This window comes from Ruditapes philippinarum, unplaced genomic scaffold, assembly GCF_026571515.1.
Source record: "Ruditapes philippinarum isolate M1 unplaced genomic scaffold, ASM2657151v2 ctg425_1_1_1_1, whole genome shotgun sequence".
Classification (NCBI taxonomy): domain Eukaryota; kingdom Metazoa; phylum Mollusca; class Bivalvia; order Venerida; family Veneridae; genus Ruditapes; species Ruditapes philippinarum.
Window position 1 is genome coordinate 539,296 of NW_026864449.1, and position 8,069 is coordinate 547,364.

Here is an 8,069-nt window from a genome sequence, read left to right on the forward strand (position 1 = left end):
TCTAGAAAAGGTATTTGCTTTAAACTTAAAATATATATGAAAGGTCACAAGGAAGATATGCTGGTCAAGTTTCATAACTGTGTATTGCATTTTAACAAAGTTATGCCCCTTTTTTGAGTCTTTAAATTTACATACAATTAATACTAGACAATATGTTGTGTCCACTCTATAAATTCTTTACTAATGGAAGGATTTTCTTCAAACTTTACTCAAATGTTCACCCCAACTGGGCGATGTGCAGAATCCATCTTACCCTGGTGCCAGCTGAAAGTCAAGGCCACACTTTAAGGTCAAAAATTGACTTATAAAAAGTTTAATATTGGGAAAATGAAAGGTTATTTGTAACTGTTTCGAACATGATTTGATAATGAATATTTATACTTTTACCTGTACAATTAGTCTTTTTTTCACCAGAGATAATTTCTTTTTATGTATTTGCGCCACTTAAGTTATTCCCTTTACCACCTTTCCAAGTCGTCTTCTGTCAAGGACATTGGTGGGGGTATGAATCGCATTCAGCGATAGTTCTAGTTCATACTACTTTTACTGTAATAATTTTCAAAGCAATTATAAGCAATGAAGGCATGTAATGTTTTAATCATTAGCTCTGGTTGTTAATGAATTGTAGATGTACTTTTGGAAATGTCAGCAAGTTTAATGGCTTAGTTCTTTTTTTTGGTACCTTTGTGAAAGTAGTACTTTGTCGTAATGCTTGTAGAAGGTGGCCGTGTAGGTTCAAGCCCCATCATAGGCAAGCTCTTTTAAGTTCTGTAAACTGTGATCTTTTATAAATATTCATTAAATATTTTTGTTGTAAAAATTTTTTAGAGTATGTTAATGATATTTTGAACAAATATTTTTTTTTTTTTGCTCAAGTGCTATACTTTTGATGTTTTTGTTTTGTTTTTACTGATCTTTAAAAAAGTAATTCATTCCACATTGTTTATGTTTTTCATGTTTTGTCTTGTCTGTTTGATAGATATACTAGTTTAACTAGATTATTACGTTTTGTAAAAATAACTGAGTTTTTTTTGTCTTTTTGTTATATAAACTTTATGCAAGTGCAATTCATGTTTTTGTACACTGCTTGGAATATATACTGTAGAAATTTGGTAAGTGGAAGTTGAAGTGTAAAAACTTTGAGGCATTTGGACTTCGGCTTGGGTATTGGTCTTAATTAAATGACAAAATTTCAAACCGTCAACATTAACAAGTTACAAAAGGTGTACAAAAGGAAAGGGCAATAACTAAACCAGTTTATAGTGTGATTATCACATGACACTGGGTCTTGGAAGATCCAAAACAGAACTTATTTGTCCAGTTTATTTTCAAATACGACAATGGCAATTAGAATGGTAACAAAGCATAATCTCATACATAGGAACTCTTGCAAAGGAAGTTAGAACACACAGCTAAGAATGAGGCACCTTCCATACAAGTTGGTCAACAATTATTGCAGCTGGAATAGGTGTGAAAAATCTCAAGATCAATGTATGTCAACTTATTTATGATAAAACCTCTCAATTTTCATTGGTTCCATAAAAACTTTGACACGAGGGGGAGGGTGGAAATCAGGACTTTAATTTTATTTTGACACAGAGGAAAAATTTCCAATCTAAGTTCCACATATTGAATTTCTACAGCATATAATTATGTATATTTTCTTTTTATTTTGAAAGCTTTTCTCTTTTAGTGCCTATTAAAACTATGCCTTGTTATTGGTTATAAGAAGTGGCTTCTTGTTGATAAGTTTGTTTTTAATAAAAGCTATAAATATTTTTGACTGGATATATTACCCAGTTTAAACATTTATATAGTAGACAACCATTTTTGTATGACAATACTATGCGTTTGTAATGTCAGTTTTTATTGGATAGTTGTGATGTTTATATAGTTTTATATATACGGCTGCAGTCAATTTATGAATCACTTTACAATTTATATCACTTTTTTTCCCACTCAAATGGAAGTTAGCTGTATTATATATTGGTTATAAAGATTCCTGATAGGTTTATATGACCTAGGCGGCTCAGGTTATATATGCAAACAACTGTTTTAAATAGTGCTAAATAACTGGTCAAAAGCTTTTATAACAGGTTTATAATACTGCACATTTCCAAAAAAAAAAGTTATGTGATTTGTGTGTGTCATATATTTTTGTTTGCTTCATATTGCAAAGTATTTAAGTTGTTTAAAGGGCATGATAATTTTCAGTAATTGACAAATTTCAATTTTCAACGATTGTATAAAAAAAATAATAAAAAAAACCCTTACATTTTAATAAAGGAATAAATGTGTCAGGAGTGATAAAATGTATGTCATGGACTAAAAAAAAATATTAATATAAACTAATACTGTAACCAAATTATTTTGTGTCACAGAGGTTTTTTTTTTAAAATTATTATTATTATGATTTTGTAATTATTAACATTTTATGTTAAACTAGATCTCTTTATGTTTTTTTTTCTCGTTCAGGGATGTTTTATATTATCAATTTATCTGTATAAAATTATTAGGCCAAAATAAAATGATACTTAAAGGCTCTGGTGAAACATACAATCAAAAAATAGGGTTGAAAAATAGGTTCTGTTTTAATTAAAACCAATTTTTTTTTAGATTAAAGTATACATCTGACAAGGGTGCCAACTCCTCATTTCTGCTTTATTGTAGGGCCTCAAAAGGAAGTCGTGTCCAGAAAGAAAAAAAGTCAAAATGTTACAGAAAGCTGATTATTATCAATTTATTTTGGCCATAATGAACATTCTAATATGTATGGAAATTAATCCACGTAGATATGAAATACGCTTTTGCTTCAGCTTGCCCACTTATTGTGTTTGTTGTAAGGTGGATGTGTGATTTTGTTCTTATTAGAGTCAGTATACCAAGTAACAAAGTCATAATGGACTTTTTTATGTGCTTTCAAATTTTCTATAATTTTTAGCAAAACTTTTTTCAAAGAAAAAAAAAAGCGGTATTGTAAGCCATGTTGCCGTCCCCAAAACTTTAACATTGATCATAACTTTTTAAGTTCTTGGTGTATTGTCTTCAACAACCCTTTGGACAAGACCTTCAAGTAGTCCTGACTAATCTTGATCTTCATTCATAAATGACCTTGACCTTCAAGGTCAAATGTCTAAATATAACTGGTATACAATGGTTTTGTTAATAAAATGAAAAAATAGCCCTTTAGCTTGTGAGCTATAATTAAAACTGACATACCAGCAGTGTTGTCAGTCAGGGCCATAGGTCCAATACTGCCAACTATTTTAATATTTTAAATGCATTGATAGGTTGAAAATACTGTTGACTACATGTATTTTATTGTTTTAAATGAATGCATAAGTTAATAACACTACATAAAAAAAACTACTATTGAATGCATGCATAAGTTAAAAATACTGTTGTTTTAATGCATTATTCTTCAAACAACTTCTAGACAATTTCAGGTTAAAAGAAGGACTAATTCACTGAAACAAGTTCAATATGGTAGAGCTTAATAAAATGCATACTTGCATTATATATATGCCCCCCCCCCCCACCTAAAAAAAAAATAAAAATCTGGTCTAAAAATTATGTAAATAGGTTCATCACAAGACATTCTATCTAACATAATACACATGTATTGCATTTGTACATGTAATACAATGTATAATAAAATTGACATAATTAACCAGGTTTTCCGAAGGAAAAAACTGGTTATTAGATTGAGGTATGTCGGCGGGCGGGCGTAAACAATTTTTTCTGTGCGCAACTACTCCTACATTTTTCAATGGATTTTGACCAAACTTTCACAGAAGCTTTGTCATCAAGTGACCTGGCGCATATTGTCGGGGTTTTGTGATTGGATAATATTTGACCTAATTATGGCCCTTTGTTTTTTTTCCTTATATAGAATATATAGTGAATAATTTCTTCTGTCCCAACTGTTCCTACATTTCTCAATGGATTTTGACCACTTTCACAGAGGCTTTGTCATCAAGTGCCCTGGCGCATATTGTCGGGGTTTTGTGATTGGATAATATTTGACCTAATTATGACCCTTTGTTTTTTTTCCCAATATAGGATATATAGTGAACAATTTTCTGAGCGCAACTCCTCCTACATTTCTCAACGGAATTTGACCAAACTTTCACAGAGGCTTTGTCATCAAGTGCCTTAGGGCATATTGTCAGGGTTTTGTGATTGGATAATATTTGACCTAATTATGGCCCTTTGTTATTTTTCCTTATACAGAATATATAGTGAAAAAAAAATTCTGTGCTGAACTCCTACATTTCTCAACGGTTTTTGTTCAAACTTTCACAGTAGCTTTGTCATTCAGTGCCCTGGTGCATTTTGTCGGGGTTTTGTGATTGAATAATTTTTTATTTAATTATGGCCCTTTGTTTTTTTTCCTTATACAGAATATAATTATAGTGAACACTTCCTCTGTGGCAATTCCTCCTACATTATTCATGTTTTACATTGCACATAGTTACATTGTTAGTTGCTTGTATTTCAAATACAACATATTTATCTACAATGGTGATAATTGAAAACCTGGTTTCATGGCATTGCCATGTTTCTTGTTATATATTTGTACTAACAAGTTTAAGTGCTCATGAATTTTGTCTTCTCAAGCTTAATGAAGACTCCTTCCCAGTTGAATACAACTTAAAGACTGTTCAGGCCTTTTGCGCAATAATTGTTTATGCATTTTTTTCTTTTTATTTTTTTCATCTGATAAATCAGTGTGTATTAGTTTTAAAAACAGTGTCATATGATGATTAAATATTTTCTGATTGATAATATGCAGTACAATAGATGTATAAGTGTCTGTTTTGTTTATGTATTTTGAATGTGATGGGGTTTATTTGCTTTGGAGACAAGGATGGGGGCATTTTTTGACATATGCAAATTATTTTCCTGTTTTAAACAATCTTTTAAGTACATGTATGGCTGAAGTACAAATATTGATATGATTTGGTTTGAAAATTTGACCAGTCATACCTAAAGTTATCTTGAAACCAAATACATAAATGACTAAGCAACCCATTAAAACTTAAATAAAATTGATCATCAATCAGTCAGTCATCAATGATGATTCATGATGAGAAACTGGCAGTTACTTGTCCAAGAACTAAAAAATCAGGTAAATAACCTACCCTACATGGCTTGAATACAAAGGTACTAAATCTAAAAGAAACGTAATGGTTAGTAGTTTTATGCGAACACATTTCAAACGACTTTAGGCACATATATGTATGCCTTTGCCAATTTATTAGAAAGAAATCAAAATTAGGTTTGAGGTCTCATTATGTTTTTATGCCTCCACCACTTTTCTTTAGGAGGGAGGTGGGGGGATGCGGGCTTATAGATTTGCCCTTGTTTAATATGAAACAGCTAACTGAGATATATATTGTGTATATGAACAACCATGTTTACACCCATATATTAGTGTTACATTCTGGTAATGATACTATTGTTATGTGTATTGTTAAGGTATTAAATACTAAATATTGAAATGTGTGCTGTTGTTCGTTTTTTATAGCAAGTCATGAAATGTGTGTTTTATTTTGTTTTGTTTTTTTACAAAAAGTAATTATCATAATATTGCAAGCTATACAAAAGTCCCCCACTGCAAAGAACCACAGCAACATTCTGAATGGCCATTCCATTACACCACTGAATGAATGAATGACCTTAAGTCTTTTGAGTTCTTAGTTTGTCTGTATCAGTATTGTGCTAAGTTTCCCTGCCTAGTAAGAAATTATGTTTATACAACAGATAATCAAAGGGTGATGGATATGTTGTATAACTAATGTTTCAACTTCTCTAATTTTTTCTCTATTTTAAGTAAATTTGTTAGAAAAGTTCCAAGTTCTTTAAAAGTAATCTCTGGAAAGAGTTTTTTGGAACGGACAGACAGATGGACTGACAATCAGTTTGAGGGTAAATCTGTTAATCATCCCTGGTTGTTACCAGAATAAAACATTTTAAAAGCAAAATTCTTAAATTAAAGAGGAGATAACTTTTGAAATAAAGATGGTAGACTTATGAACATTGTCATACATGATGTGAGTGTAACAATGATAGCAATTTAAGTTTAAAGAAATTGAAAAATAAAAGTTTTAAAATATACCATTTATAGTTACAAAGAAGAAAATAAAAAAAACCAAACAATTTCCAAATAAATTTCCAGTTCAAAATAAAAATAATCGCGGAAACTCAGGCGCTTCTTATAAATCTAATCACATATAATGTAGATGTTGATAATGAATGTATGTTTTAAATTTCAAGTAAATCCATGAAGAAATAAGAAAGTTAAAGAATGAATAAGAAAAAAAAAAGTTTAAGGAGATAATTCTGGAATAATGGACGTTAGATTTATAAACCTTGTCATATTATTTTGATGTGGGAGTTTGAATTAAATCCTATGTGAAATGAAGGTGTTTGAGTAAAAAACAAGCAAATTCGTTGAATTTATATCCCCCGTGAGTACTGGTTATTATTAACACAACAACTGAAGACATAAGGCTTTATTTCTATATTAATCATGGCATAAACAGTAATATTCTTTGAACTTGATAAATATTCAGGGCAATAACAGAGCCATAACTTTGTGTTAAATAGTAATATCTGGAAATGCCAATGAGATGTATGCATACTACATAACTAATAAAGGGCCATAAATCTGAGTTATAAGTATCTGACCGGAACAAGGCGACTATATGCACATCTCCTCTTAGTATCCCATAAAGTTTCATTGAATTCCAGCCAGTAGTTACAGAGAAGTAGCTAGGAAAAGATTATTGCTCTGGTTGTATACTGCCTAAGTCATCAAGGGTCATAACTCAAAGTAAAAATGTCTGACCCGAACAAGGCGACAATATGCGCATCTCCTCTTGGTATTGAAGGTTCCCATAAAGTTTCATTGAATTCCAGCCAGTAGTTGCAGAGTAGTAGTGAGGAAACAAATATTTTTCTATATGGATACTGCATAACTAATCAAGGGCCATAACTCTGTGTTAAAGTGTCTGACCCCAACAAGGCAATGATATGCGCATCTTCTGTTGGTATTGAAGGTTCTCATAAAGTTTCATTGAATTCCAGCCAGTAGTTGCAGAGAAGTAGCGCGGTAATGATATTTGCTCTATATGCATACTGCATAACTAATCAAGGGCCATAACTCTGAGTTTAAGTGTCTGACCGGAACAAGGCGATGATATGCGCATCCCCTCTTGATATTGAAGGTTCCCATAAAGTTTCGTTGAATTCCAGCCAGTAGTTGCAGAGAAGTAGCGCGGAAACGATTTTTACTCCATATGCATACTGCATAACTAATCAAGGGCCATAACTCTGAGTTAAAGTGTCTGACCGGAACAAGCCGACGATTTGCGCATCTCTTCTTGGTATTGAAGGTTCCCATAAAGTTTCATTAAATTCCAGCCATGAGTTGCAGAGAAGTAGCGCGGAAACGATTTTTACTCCATATGCATACTGCATAACTAATCAAGGGCCATAACTCTGAGTTTAAGTATCTGACCGGAACAAGCCGACGATATGCGCATCTCCTCTTGGTATTGAAGGTTCCCATAAAGTTTCGTTGAATTCTAGGCAGTAGTTGCAGAGAAGTAGTGCGGAAACGACTTTTACTCTATAGGCATACTACATAACTAATCAATGGCCAAAACTCTTGAGTTAAAGGGTCTGACAGGAACAAGCGGACGATATGCGCATCTCCTCTTGATATTGATGATTCCCATAAAGTTTTGTTGAATTCCAGCCAGTAGTTGCAGAGAACTACTCCGGAAACAAAATTTTACTCTATATGCATTCTACATAACTTATCAAGGGCCATAACTCTGAGTTAAAGGGTCTGACCGGAACAAGCTGACGATATGCGCATCTCCTCTTGATATTGATGATTCCCATAAAGTTTCGTTGAATTCTAGCCAGTAGTTGCACAGAACTACTCCGGAAACGAAATTCGGACGGATGGACGGACAGATGCGCATCTCCTCTTGATATTGATGATTCCCATAAAGTTTCGTTGAATTCCAGCCAGTAGTTACAGAGAACTACTCCGG